The sequence below is a fragment of the Pelobates fuscus genome, chromosome 4 (assembly GCF_036172605.1).
Source record: "Pelobates fuscus isolate aPelFus1 chromosome 4, aPelFus1.pri, whole genome shotgun sequence".
Classification (NCBI taxonomy): Eukaryota; Metazoa; Chordata; class Amphibia; order Anura; family Pelobatidae; genus Pelobates; species Pelobates fuscus.
Genome location: NC_086320.1, coordinates 378,354,551 through 378,369,643, shown reverse-complemented (window position 1 = coordinate 378,369,643; position 15,093 = coordinate 378,354,551). Strand labels below are relative to the sequence as shown.

Here is a 15,093-nt window from a genome sequence, read left to right as displayed (position 1 = left end):
GGCATTCATGGGGTTAACAAAGCCATGTGTATGTCTGCATGACCCACTTACTAATAGCTGCCTGTACAGACAAGTATTACACATGGGGTTAATAGCTGGCTGGGATAGTTGTCACATCAGCTAAACCACATGCCAATAGGAGGGGCGAGGGGTGAGAGGGTGCTCCCCTCCCAAACATGTAGTGCCTGCAGCTCTGAAAATAGTCTGTGTGTCATTACATTGGATGGAAGGTGTGCACTGCCTACGTTCTGCTGCCCAAGGTAAGACGGTGACCCACATACAGAACGCTGGGTCACTCACTGCAGATTTATCGTGGGGAACTGAGGAGGGAAGTTTTTGGCCAAAATCTGAAAAAAAAAAAAGTTGTGGAGGGTATACGTTTTCTCTATTTTTGAGTTTTCTTTTTATCTTCTAAAATATTGCATTCTCTTGATAACTCTCTGCTATTCCTCTTTTAGTGAATAATGCCCTCAGTCTATCCTCTGTGGCTTCCCTTCCTCTATTATACCCCCAGCACATTGCCACCCATCCTTACAATCGCTGTCATTTAAATTCATGACCCGTCATACCCTTTACTTCGTGGTGATATAGCTACCTGGGGGCACTGGGGGTCTACGTTCCTTTCCGCCATACAAAGTTATTCTTTGGTTTATAAATTATCATGTAAAAATTCTATTAACACAAAAAATTATTCAAATAATAGTTTATTGGAGAAAACGGTATCACATCCTTAATATCAAGGAATGGGATTCAGAGCAGGATAGTGAAAGTTTTTATGAAAAGGCTTTTGCTTTGTAGAAGTGGGCCAGTTCCACTGGTTTGATTGCTTTTTAACTCCAACTGGTCATGTAAAGATTGCAAGCCCTGGGGCCTTGTTGTTAATGTCTGAAGTTTTTAAAACGATTGAGAAAGTTTTGTGCAAAGAATGTCCTTGTTTGTTGACAGGCAGCTACTTGATGTTAGTATCGTCAATAAACTTTAGAACTCAATTCACTATTCTCGGAGGCTCACGTTACCTCTGTCTCTGCCTATAGAGTCATAGGTCATTTTGCTCATATCACTTGAATCTCTTACCCCAGAACACATTCTCTTGTATCCAAATGATCCCCAAATATTCAGATGTCTAAAATCAGGAGTATGGATACAATATTCAGGGGTTATGAACTCATGCTTGGTGTCTTTTCCCAGATACTGCAAATGCAACCGTTACTGGATAATCTATAGGACACATACTTGTGTACGTCCTAAAACATTTCATATGAGTTAATCTATAGTAGGAATTCTATTTGGGTTTTGTTTAAAATGGCAGAAAAAGTAAGCGTTTACTGACTCAGGACTAGTTCAATACCTGCTCGATAACCCTGTATGACCCTCCAGCCTGTGTAGGGAATAGTGGCCAATCCATGGTTTGATTTATAATCCTTGGAATAAGACTGTTGCACTCATTTAGGTACTTCTAGAAAATACGTTTATCAACAACCGATATCCGTGACTGATTCTCTAGCTGAGTCAGGTTGGACACTCCTAGTGTCTTGACTTGAACAAAGGACTAGTGTAAACATCAGTGACTGCAAACCGTAAAAAAAAAAAAAAAAAAAGGTTAAAATAAAAAAATCCACTGCTTCCTGGATTCTACATCAGCATGCAGTTATTACCAACCACGCCTTCTCGGCCACCGCACAAAGGCCTGGGACAGCCACACTTGGCAGAATAGAGCCACACTTGGCTTCACCTGTTGGAGCAGACCGGATGCAGCGTGTGATTGTGCCCCCGCACTCTTCCTGCTGTGCTTATGGTGCATTGATTGTTATTTTGAAATGTGGCGATTTTGGTGTTTAGTGTCACTTTTAGAATAAAATGGCTGCATGGCCTTGATATATTTCTGGACCTTTCTGTTTGCAACCCTGAGACTTGCTCTTACACCATGTTATTCTGACACTGTAAAATGGCTGTAGGCTTTCAAGGACATTATTATTATTTTACAATCAAATAAATGTATCCAGCGGTTTACCTCTCACCCAGTACATTACAGAGTAATATTAGGTTTCATGCTTATTGGCTTAATGTGTAGGAATGCAGCTTCAGTGCCCTCGGAATTAAAGGAGAACGTTTATGCTATGTTTATTTATCCCCTATATTTACAAACCTGTATTTGTATAGAGAGAAGAATAACGTTAAAGGTTGCAGCTGGGTGCCTCCATCTTAGCTCCCTTTAAATCACGTTTATAGTCGTTGCTATAAGCGCTGTCCTTCTCACCTGGCAGTCAGTATACGGAGAGCAGACAGAGAGGAGGATTAATGGAAGTTGTTACCTTTGCGTGCACGTGGTTGCCAGTATTGTGAAAATGCATGATTTTTCTTATGTATAACATGATTAGTCCACCTTTACACACTTTTTTTGTCTTTTCTGTAATGCACTAATATAATCTGTTTTCCTGACACTTTTTATTACTCATTCAGATTTTTTGGCTCCATTTTTATTCCTAATGACTTTACCAGTGATTACATTCACAGAATCAGACAAATGATTCAGATCGCTAGGAAAACAATAGACGCATTTGCAACCTAAAGCATTTTTTTTTTTAGTCCTTAAATAAAAAGAAAGATCACAATTGCTACTTACCTGCTGACAGTGTTGGGAAAAGAAAACCTACGTGTACTCTAGCACCTCTTTTATACACATCGAGTGCACCAACATTATACCGACAAAAAAAACTGTCAAGAAGGGAGCGAACAGGGGGAAAAAATTGGGGCAAGCAGAAAATGCGTCAAAATTTTGGCACGAAAACATTCATGCCAAACCTGCAATATTTCTCCTACTCATGTCTGGTGTGTACCCATTCTGTGTCCGGACTGACCAGAATTGTGATGCAATTTTTCTGATTTTTTATTTAAATGTAAAAGGAAACGGGAACAAAAAATGTGCATGTTGTATAGCTGATTTTCAGTGTTTATAGTCAATGGTATAATTTACAGAGAAGTGACTGTTCTGGCAAGGCCACCCCTTCAGGAGGGAAAGTAATTACACAATGTGTTAACTGGCAGGAAATTGTTAGAACTTGTCTTCAAACCAGGGAGGAGAGGTTAATTACTGCTAGCTCACAGACTAGCCTCGCAGGCGATAGGTGAAGCTGTTTAGCTCCAGCACAGAATCGGCTGGTTTTATCTACTGGAAAAATACAGAAACGAAAGCTGAGAATCTGCTGAGACTCCACCAAGTTCTATGAGAATCTCCCATTCCCAGCGTTATTGTAAGTTATGTTTCCATTTGATCATTTCAAGGTCAAGTACCAGGTGCAGGACAGCTGACAGAGAAGGAGTGGATACAATTGGGAATCGTAATACAATCAGGGGATTATTCACTAAACTCTGAATTGCCGTTGGAATGACAAGATTTAGGGTAAAATCCTGCGCAGCAGTCTGGCTATTTCTGCCATTTGGAGATTAATTTGCCATAATACGGAGTTTAGAATATGACTCGATCACAAACCAGCAATGTTTTAGTCAAGAAAACTAAAGTGTAAAAAATATTAGACGATAAAATGAAATGAGATAATATATATTAGATTTTTAGTTTGGTTGTGAATCAAGCAGCGAGTGTTTGTGTAATTTTCCGAACACGAATACCCACAGATGAAAACTATTTCAGTAAATGGAATGATCTCGAATAAGACACGGCACCGTGTTCCTTTAACCCGCTATGTAGTGCCATGGTGAGATTTCTGCGCACAGTTTAAGTTGCTGTTTACTTGGCATGAAGTGCATTTCAGCTGGTACAAATCAAACTCCTTTTAAATCCACACCCGAACAAATCGATCCATCCAGGACTTACCTGAGGATTCTTATTAAACCAGCGCAGATTAAAATACTTTTTTCATTTGTTTGTACCAGGTGAAACACACTGTGCACAAGACTATGATTTGCCACAGCAAAGCAAATGATTAGATTTTGTGAGGTTTTTTTCCCCTCCGACTTTTTTTATAATTTTTTTTTTAATTATGGCGGGCTATTACATTTCCCCATTAACCAATAATACAATATTTAGGATAAGTCTCCAGTTCAGCAGAGGGGCAGACGTGTCTTTAATTACTTCAAGGAACACTGTACTCACTATAATAACTTCATCTAGATCTGTATAGTACCTACAGTTGTTCCCCCATATCTAAATATTTTACTAGTTAGAAGGCTTGGAAGCATGGCTTCAAGCCACGCCTCCAAGCACTTTGGGTATGCGTACCGGGAACGTGCATCCTGGCTCTCGTAGCCGAACGTACTGTGATGTCACACATGCATGCGCAGTGCTGTCACAGTCTTCCATGGAGAATCATTACATGCAATGTGGAGAATTGGATTGTACCTCATCCAGGAGGCACGCCTCCAGGATGACATCACGCTCTGGGTGGTGTGCTGCAGTGCTGAGGAAGACTCAACGCTGGAAAGAATATAAGTAGATCCACTATTTTATATTTTATTTTTTCTTAGTTTAATGCAGACTGCGGGGATACTGAAACTAACTAGGGACAGGAATACTGTAGCATTAGTGTTCCTTTAACAAATGTATGAGCGTTGCAATGATCTCACTTTATTTATAAAGAAATCTGCAAGTTAACAGTTAATACATTACCCAAAAACGTGGACAGCGCTAAACAATGTGCAGCAAAAAATTATAAAAGTGATAAAACCAGCAGCAATCATAACAGTTAATACATATTCCGGAACAGTTAATACGTGTTTATATGTTTCCAGGAACATTTTGTCAGCAGTAAGTGTTCAGGACAGATATGAGAAATGTAGCAGAACACAGTGCAAATAGGTATGGATGATGGACAGCAAGGTATGGATGATGGACAGCAAGGTATGCATGATGGACGGCAAGGTATGGATGATGGACAGTAAGGTATGGATGATGGACGTCAAGGTATGGGTGATGGACGGCAAGGTATGGGTGATGGACGGCAAGGTATGGGTGATGGACGGCAAGGTATGGGTGATGGACGGCAAGGTATGGATGATGGCCGGCAAGGTATGGATAATGGACGGCAAGGTATGGATGATGGACGGCAAGGTATGGATGATGGACGGCAAGGTATGGATGATGGACGGCAAGGTATGGATGATGGACGGCAAGGTATGGATGATGGACGGCAAGGTATGGGTGATGGACGGCAAGGTATGGGTGATGGACGGCAAGGTATGGGTGATGGACGGCAAGGTATGGGTGATGGACGGCAAGGTATGGGTGATGGACGGCAAGGTATGGGTGATGGACGGCAAGGTATGGATGATCTACAGGAGTTTAGGGGATATGATGAGATCCCATAGATTGATGGATACAGCCTGGTCAGGAAGTAGTCAAAGTGCTACGGATTCTTTTTGCGCAAGTGCAAAATATTTGGGAATTTTACATTTAAGTATTTTTATTTTTCAATTTTCTGGGTATTTTTTCTTTTGTTATTATCAATGTCCTAGATTAAAAATAGCAGGAGATGTTGTACATTTGTATAATTTTTGTCCCTTTATCATAAAACAATGTACCGTATCCTAAAGTTATATTCTAATGGAGAGGAATTGCCCAAGAGCTGGTAAGGGTGCAGAGGAAATGCAAAAATCCTGTTGTGTCTGTAATTGCAAAATGTTTAAATTGCTGTGTAAAGCAGAAGATGATTTAGAAACCCCTGACGTATAGCTTATTAGCGCAAAACCACAAAGACTTTCAACGTCACGTGGCCTTAGCCACAGCGAGTTCAGTAAATCAAGTCAGCTCTTCCTTCTTTAAGGTATGGTATTTAGACTGTAAAATATATATTTTAAAACTTTTCACAAGAAAAAAAAAATATTGACACTCAAATGCTGGTACCTAAAAAGCTCATGGCAGCATGGTATGACCTCCTTGTGTAGCTATGGACATTGTGTGCAGCCCTGAAGGTCACTCCATTCTGGAAGATGACCCTTTAAATAACAGATTGTTATAATGACATATATCATCAATGGTCCCACTGAATTTAACTTTGAGCTAGGAATTGCTTGGCACATGTTGGGTACCTACCTGGTGCAGTTTTGACTCACCTGAGTGAAACATACCACCAAGAAACGATGCCCTGGGGTAATTGGAGCTGAACCTGCATTGTCTCTGGAGGAGAGCCACGAGGACGTTTGTTCATTGTTGACTGGCAGTAGAGTCAATATGGCTTAACGTCGCAACTATTTATAAATTATTCAGCCTCAAGCTTTTCTTGAACTTTTAAAACTAAAGAACAAAATATAGGAATATATGATATATTTATAAAGCAGTGAGATGAACGTGGCAATATAATTCGTAATCCTTTTTTTTTTTTTTTTTGTCCAAGTAATATCCTACTATGTTACATGCATATAATTTAATGCTATGTTATGGCATATTTGGGAACCCTGTAAACCTTAGAGTAGGAAACTGATGAGCGCTAATTATAGAAGAGCAATAATGCCTCCCTATGATAAATATATCGAGAGGAACCAGCCCAGGAAACTGTCATTAAAACCTGCACACCCAATGCTGAATCCTTCCCGAGCAGCTCTCTGGAAATGTCCTGGTTGTTCAAGAGAGCGTGCAGAAAAGAAATGTCCATCCGTGTCATTAGGAATCTACAAATCCAATTGGCAAATTTGCAAATTTGAAATAAGATTTTGATTTTCTAAAAGTGGGTTTAGTGTAACTTTATTTTTATAGCTGTCAGATAGACATGGCAACATTTTGACTTTTTTTTTTTTTTTTAAGCCTTAATGGCATCTGTTTTGCAATATATACACTCTATTAAGGGGACACTATAGTCACCAGAACAACTACAGCTTAATGCATTTGTTCTGGTGAGTCTTTTTAGAGGGGGGCTAGATGGTGGTTTTAACACTATAGGGTCAGGAATACAGGTTTGTGTTCCTGACCCTATAGTGTTCATTTTAATCACTATTTAGTATGTATACCTCAATGAAAACATGCACATGTTTAATCATACATTGTTTGTATTTGCAATTATGACATATATAAAAACCGCTTGCAAACGCTGCAGATATCTTGTCTGCAGCCTTTGCAAGCCCTCCCCTGCTAAGCCCGCCCAGACTTTCTGTGGCTGTCCAATCACAGACTTCCCAATGCAGCTCAATGAGAAGTCTTTTCAAGACAGGTGTTCTGGGCAGTTGCTGCTTCTTGAGTTTATCTCCACTGAGCTAACCAAACCAGTAAGTAACAGGACCCGTTGTCTGATTGACTAATCCCCCTCAACTCAGGAGGAATTTGAATTATCTTGATCTCCAGCTCTCGACTGATATCCATTCTGAACTCTCATCCATCCTTACCCTCTCCTGTCCCTCTCTGGCTATCTCCTCATAAAATGCTACCCTCACCTATGCCCTAGACGCTGCAGCCCTGCTCCAAGCACGCACCTCAAGGAGGGAGCGCCTCCAACCGTGGCACACTAAGTCAACACGCTACCTGCAGAGATGCTCCCTTTCAGCTGAACGCTGCTGGAGGAAGTCTCGCACCTTGTCTTGCATTCATACAGCACAGCCCTCACCCTTGCAAAACAGTCCTACTTTTCTTCTCTCATTAGTTCATGCTCCTGCAATCCTAGTCATCTCTTTAATAATTTTAATTCTCTTCTTCGCCCTGCTTTTGCCACCCTACAAACTTATCTTTCAGCTGATAGCTTTGCATGTTACTTTACTGACAAGATTAAACCGCTAATTCTCTCCCCTCTCTATCTCAACCTCACTTGGACCATGCCATCCCTACCCTCCAAGACTTCTCTCCAGCTACTGAACAGGAGGTGGCTGCGCTTCTCCTTTCCTCTCGTCCCACCAGGTGTCCGCTTGATCCCATCCTGTCCCACCTCATCAGATCTCTCGCCCCTTATCTGGTGCAGTCATTAACACACATCTTCAAATGCTCTCTTTCTTCTGGTGTTGTCCCAGCTCCCCTTAAACATGCTACTGTTGTACCTGTCTTCAAAAAGACATCTCTTGACCCTACTTCCGCTTCCAACTATTGCCCAGTATCCCTGTTCCCTTTCTCCTTAGAGGTCTTGGAAAGAATTGTCTTTACCCATCTGACTTGCTTTCTCAATTCCAACTCTCTCCTTGACCCTCTTCAGTCTGGATTCTGCCCACTCCACTCCACAGAGACTGCTCTGACTAGAGTTACAAATGATCAAATTGCAGCTAAATCCAAAGGCCACTACTCCATACTAATTCTTCATGGCCTCTCTGCTGCCTTTGACACTGTTGATCATGGCCTCCTTCTCCTAACTCTTCAATCTCTTGGTCTCTATGACACAGCCCTCTCATGGTTCTCCTCCTATCTCTCCAAACGCTCCACCCGTGTCTCTTTTTCCAGCGACACCTTCTCTCCTCAAGGTTTAGTTCTTGGTCCCCTTTAGTTCTCGCTCTATACTGCCTCTCTTGGTAAACTCATTAATTAATTTGGATTCCACTACCACTTGTACGCCGATGACATCCAGATATTCCTCTCCTCCCCTGACCTCTCTCCTGCTGTCCTACAACGTGTCACCAATTGCCTCTCTTCTATCTCTGGTTGGATGTCCTCCCGCTCTCTGAAACTCAATCTCTCTAAAACTGAGTTTCTTTTTTTTCCCTCCTCATATTGCTGATTCTCCTCCTTCACCCTCCCTGCAGGTTGACAGTACCTGCCTCACCCCATCCTTTCAAGCTTGGTGTCATTTTTGATCCTGGCCTCACCTTTGCGCCTCATGTCCAGTCTGTTGCTAAAACCTGTTTATTCCAGCTTAAAAACATTGCCCGCAAGATCCTGCCAAGGAGCTTGTTCATGCTCTAGTCATTTCTTGCATGGATTTCTGTAATTCTCTCCTAATTGGTCTCCCCAGAAGCCGTATTGCCCCCCTACAATCTGTGGTGAATGCTGCTGCCAGGATCTATCTCTCCTGTCGCTCCTCTCACACCTCACACCTCTGTCGATCCTTACACTGTGTCAGGATCGGGACAGGGATCCAACACGCAAAGTACAAACAGGTACAGGGTACGTATACCGGTCCTTAGAATGGCCGGGCTAACGTACAGAGAGTATAGAGAATGGTCAGAGACAAGCCGAGGTCGAGGGAACGAGAAGACAGGTAAGCGAGGAACAAGCCGGGTCAAGGATAACGGAGGTAAACAGAGTAAGGAAACAAGCCGGGTCGAAACCAAAAGGATAACTGAGAAACACCAGAGCACTGTGTGACTAGACAGGCTAGAACCACGACAGGGCAATGAGCAACAGGGCGAAGTATGTTTAAATACCCTGGCTAGAGAGGATAGACACGCCTCCGACGAAACCTGATTAGTCTGTCTCGGACTGAGTGACAGGTCGTTCCGGATTGGCGTGATGACGTCGGCCTCCGGGCACCATGCTACAAAAGGAAGAGACTCCCTCGCGGCCGGCGTTTGTGTGACCGGGTCGACCGCGAGGAACAGAGGAAACATGGCGTCCGGACGGATGAACGTCTAAGTCTCTACCTCTCTCGGAGGTAGAGACTTCAGGTACCCTGACAGTACCCCCCCCCTCAGATACGCCCACCGGGCGGAAAGAACCGGGACGAGATGGAAAGCGAGAGTGATACGCCCTGCGGAGACGAGGAGCATGAACATCCTCCTGAGGTACCCAACTCCTCTCCTCAGGACCGTATCCCTTCCAATCGACCAGATATTGTACTTTCCCCCGGGAGATACGAGAATCAATAATAGAGTTAACCTCATACTCCTCCTGACCCTCCACCTGAACAGGACAAGGAGGGGCTATTGTGGAGGAGAACCTGTTACAAATAAGAGGTTTCAGCAACGACACATGAAACGAGTTAGGGATGCGTAAGGTATCAGGAAGAGCTAGACGATACGCAACTGGATTGATACGAGACAACACCCTGTAAGGTCCAATATACCGGGGAGCGAACTTCATGGAGGGCACCTTTAAACGGATGTTCCTCGTGCTCAACCATACCCTATCACCCGGAACAAAGAGCGGAGCCGCCCTTCTACGTTTATCAGCATGTTTCTTAACCAGCATAGAATTGTGCGTAAGGATTTGCCGAGTTTGATCCCACAACTTCCTCAAATTAGCAACATGAACATCAACCGACGGCACCCCCTGGGAAGGAGAAGCCGAAGGAAGAATAGACGGGTGAAAGCCATAATTCATGAAGAAGGGGCTTGAATGAGTAGAATCGCAAACGAGATTGTTGTGTGCAAACTCTGCCCAAGGAATCAAACCGACCCAATCATCCTGGTGTTCGGAAACAAAACATCGCAAATATTGTTCAATTTTCTGGTTGGTACGTTCAGCAGCTCCATTAGACTGAGGGTGATAGGCAGAAGAAAAGTTCAATTTGATACCAAGTTGCGAACAGAAGGACCTCCAAAAACGGGAAATAAATTGGGAACCTCTGTCAGACACAATTTGAGAGGGTATCCCATGTAGGCGAAAAATCTCCCTAGCGAATATCTCGGCCAATTCGGGAGAAGATGGAAGTTTAGGCAGAGGAATGAAGTGTGCCATCTTAGTGAATCTGTCAACCACGGTGAGGATAACAGTCTGTCTTTTAGAGATAGGTAGATCGACAATAAAGTCCATGGCCAAGCAGGACCACGGCTTCTCTGGAACTTCTAAGGGGTGCAGGAATCCACAAGGAAGCGTATGAGGTTGTTTGGTCTTAGTACAAACCTCACATGCAGCGATGAAATCTTTAGTATCCCTACGTAAAGCAGGCCACCAGAAATCCTTAGAGATCAACGCAAAAGTCTTGCGAATACCAGGATGTCCCGCCATCTTGCTGTTATGGAAACACTGCAACAGTTCCAGTTGAAGAGCAGGAGGAACGAAATGTCGACCCACAGGAGTCTGTCTAGGTGCTAAATGTTGTAGCTTAACGATCTCGGCCAGTAACGGAGAATGAATCCTGAGATTCGTATTAGCAACAATATTGCATTTCGGAACTATAGAGGAAAGGACCGGCTCAGGTACAGTAGAAGGTTCATACTGGCGAGATAAGGCATCGGCTTTAGAATTTTTAGAACCAGGTCTATAAGTCAGCACATAGTTGAAGTGAGTCAGGAATAAGGACCAACGAGCCTGCCTAGAGGACAGGCGCTTAGCCTCCCCAATGTAGGACAAGTTCTTGTGGTCCGTCAGGATAGTAATAGGGTGTAAGGTTCCCTCTAATAAATGTCTCCATTCCTTTAAGGCTTTAATGACTGCTAAGAGTTCTCTGTCGCCGATGTCATATCTGCTCTCAGGGCCCGAAAGTTTCTTAGAAAAAAAACCACATGGGTGCAATGGTTTATCTACCCCCAATCTTTGTGACAGAACCGCCCCTACTCCTGTCTCAGAGGCATCGACCTCGAGCAGGAACGGTAAGGTCGTATCCGGATGGACTAGTATTGGAGCAGAAGCAAAAAGTTCTTTGAGACTCTTGAAAGCAGCTAGAGCATCAGTAGACCATGTCTTAGTATCCGCCCCTTGTTTGGTCATATTGGTGATGGGCGCAATAATAGACGAGTAGCCCTTAATGAAGCGTCTATAATAATTAGAGAAGCCAATAAATCTTTGAATAGCTTTGAGTCCCTGAGGCAATGGCCAATCTAAAATAGACTGGAGTTTGTCAGGATCCATCTTAAAGCCCTCCCCAGAAATCACGTATCCAAGAAAGTCTATCTGGGTCTGGTCAAAACTGCATTTCTCAAGTTTACAGTACAAACCATGTTGTAAAAGTTTGTGTAATACCTGTCTGACTTGTCGATGGTGGATCTCAATCTCTTTAGAGTGTATGAGTATGTCATCCAGGTAGACAATAACACAATCATGTTGAAATTCCCTAAGAACTTCGTTAATCAAATCTTGGAAAACTGCAGGTGCGTTACAGAGACCAAAAGGCATGACCGTATACTCATAATGACCATAGCGGGTATTAAACGCTGTCTTCCACTCATGGCCTTGCTGAATTCTCACCAAGTTGTACGCCCCTCTGAGGTCCAACTTGGTGAAAATCTTAGAGCCCTTTAACCGATCAAAGAGTTCTGTAATCAAGGGGATAGGATAGGCATTCCTGATGGTTATTTTATTCAACCCTCGATAATCGATACAAGGTCTGAGCGACCCATCCTTCTTCTTAACAAAAAAGAACCCAGCCCCGGCAGGAGATGAGGATCTCCTGATAAATCCCTTGTCTAAATTCTCCTGAATATACTCCTCTAAAACAGCATTCTCTTTAGTGGATAGAGGGTATACATTGCCCCTAGGAGGCATGGTACCAGGTAATAGGTTAATTTTACAATCAAAGGACCTGTGTGGAGGTAGAGTATCAGCGTTCTTTTTATCGAATACTGCCTTTAAGTCCATGTACAAAGGAGGTATCTGTCTCTCTTTAGGCTGGGTAGTAGTGTCAGGTGTGTAAATTACAGCCAAAGGGGATACCTTCTGTAAACACCTCTCCTGACAACCCTGACCCCACGAAAGTATCTCCCCTAACTCCCAATCGATAGTAGGGTTATGTCTCTTTAACCATGGATACCCCAGGACTATGGGAACGGAAGGGGACGAAATAAGCATAAGAGATATACTCTCCTCGTGTAAGATACCAACAGACAGGCTCATGGATATAGTCTCACGAGTAATAACAGGCTCGAGTAGTGGTCTACCATCAATGGCCTCAACGGCCAAGGGGGTCTCTCTTAACTGGGAAGGAATAGTGTGCTTAGTGGCAAAGGCTTGGTCGATAAAATTCTCAGCAGCGCCGGAATCTATCAATGCCACGGTCTTAAGTACTTCCCTCTTCCATGTTAAAGAAACTGGTAGTAAAAGCCTGTGATTTTTGTAATTATGCGTAGAGGACAAAATAGAAACACCCAAGGCCTGTCCTCTAGAGAAACTTAGGTGCGGGCGTTTCCCGAGCGAACAGGACAATTCAGGCGTAAATGACCTCTGACTCCACAATACATACACAATCCCTCCCTTCTCCTGTACAGTCTCTCCTCTTCTGAGAGATGAGTATTGCCTATCTGCATAGGTTCAGGAATTAGTGAGGTATTGGACTCAGGACTTAGAAATGCAGGTGCTAATTTAAAGGCAGGTCTTAGGTTCCTCTCTCGAGTGTTCTGTCTTTCTCTTATACGTTCATCAATACGAGAAATGAACGAAATTAAGTCCTCTAAATTCTCTGGTAGCTCCCTAGTAGCAATTTCGTCAAGGATAACATCTGATAACCCGTTCAAGAATACATCCATATAAGCCTGTTCATTCCACTTAACTTCTGACGCCAGAGACCTGAACTCTAGTGCATAATCCACTAATGTTCGGTTCTCCTGTCTCAGGCGCAACAGTAATCTGGCTGCATTGACCTTTCTACCAGGGGGGTCAAAAGTTCTTCTAAAAGCAGCTACAAAGGCAGTATAATTGTATACCAACGGGTTATCGTTCTCCCATAATGGGTTAGCCCATCTCAGAGCTTTCTCAATGAGTAAGGTGATAATAAACCCAACCTTTGCCCTATCGGTAGGATAGGAGCGAGGTTGCAATTCAAAGTGAATGCTGATCTGGTTTAAAAAACCACGACACTTCTCAGGTGACCCACCATAACGTACAGGTGGAGTAACACGGGAAGAGGCACCTACAGTAGCTACCTCTAGGCCTGAACCTACAGAGGAAATAGGAGTAGGACGCGTCTCCTCTGGAGGATTATTAGCACGAGACAACAATGCCTGTAGTGCTAAGGCCATTTGGTCCATTCTGTGTTCCATGGCGTCAAACCTGGAATCAGAGGAACCAACCTGACTGTTTGTACCTGCAGGATCCATTGGCCCTGTCGTAATGTCAGGATCGGGACAGGGATCCAACACGCAAAGTACAAACAGGTACAGGGTACGTATACCGGTCCTTAGAATGGCCGGGCTAACGTACAGAGAGTATAGAGAATGGTCAGAGACAAGCCGAGGTCGAGGGAACGAGAAGACAGGTAAGCGAGGAACAAGCCGGGTCAAGGATAACGGAGGTAAACAGAGTAAGGAAACAAGCCGGGTCGAAACCAAAAGGATAACTGAGAAACACCAGAGCACTGTGTGACTAGACAGGCTAGAACCACGACAGGGCAATGAGCAACAGGGCGAAGTATGTTTAAATACCCTGGCTAGAGAGGATAGACACGCCTCCGACGAAACCTGATTAGTCTGTCTCGGACTGAGTGACAGGTCGTTCCGGATTGGCGTGATGACGTCGGCCTCCGGGCACCATGCTACAAAAGGAAGAGACTCCCTCGCGGCCGGCGTTTGTGTGACCGGGTCGACCGCGAGGAACAGAGGAAACATGGCGTCCGGACGGATGAACGTCTAAGTCTCTACCTCTCTCGGAGGTAGAGACTTCAGGTACCCTGACACACTGGCTTTCTGTATCCTACAGGTGTCAATTTTAAAATACTAACACCTATAATGCTCTAACCAGCTCTAGCCCCTCTTACATTTCTTCACTGATTCAAAGGTATTCCCCTTCTTGGTCTCTCTGCTCTACTGGTGACCTTCTCCTTTCTGCTGCTCGCACCCTTACTGCAAATTCACGCCTGCAAGACTTCTCACTGGTGGCTTCTTTCCTTTGGAACAGCCTGTCTACCCCTGTCAGACTCTCCCCTAGTCTTCAATCCTTTAAGTCCCTCAAAACCCATCTTTTCAGGAATGCTTATTATGGCCTCCAAGAGCAACTTCTATCTCTCAAACCTCCCTCTTGCTCTCTCCTAAAGGGCCACACTCCTCTCTCACCTCCACCTCTGCTACTTTCCCACCATGTCTATTTGCTGTCTCTCTCAGTAGCCTTCCTATTGTGTTTTTATACCCCACCTCCTCTAGACTGTAAGCTCCTTTGAGCAGGGTCCTCAACTACCTATTGTTCCTAATACATTTTGTTATTGTCTCATTTGGTAAATTCCCCTCTAATTGTAAAGCGCTGCGGAATAAGCTGGCGCTATATAAATACCAACAATAATAGTAATAATAATAATTGACTTTATTTATAAATGTTCCAATTTCTATCCGCACTTTTTGTAAAATAGAAAAAAAAGAGGACACACTTTT

The 15,093-nt window shown here is 43.6% G+C and overlaps 1 protein-coding gene across 1 annotated transcript in view; it reads left to right on the top strand.

Annotated features, from left to right (window-relative positions):
- The first annotated feature begins 209 nt into the window (after positions 1 to 209).
- ALS2CL (ALS2 C-terminal like) overlaps positions 210 to 15,093 on the top strand; it is an 81,098-nt gene continuing 66,214 nt past the window's right edge. The window contains exon 1 of the mRNA XM_063452825.1: positions 210 to 260. The gene's annotated coding sequence lies outside the window, so the exon portion shown is untranslated. The remainder of the gene's footprint in view (positions 261 to 15,093) is intronic.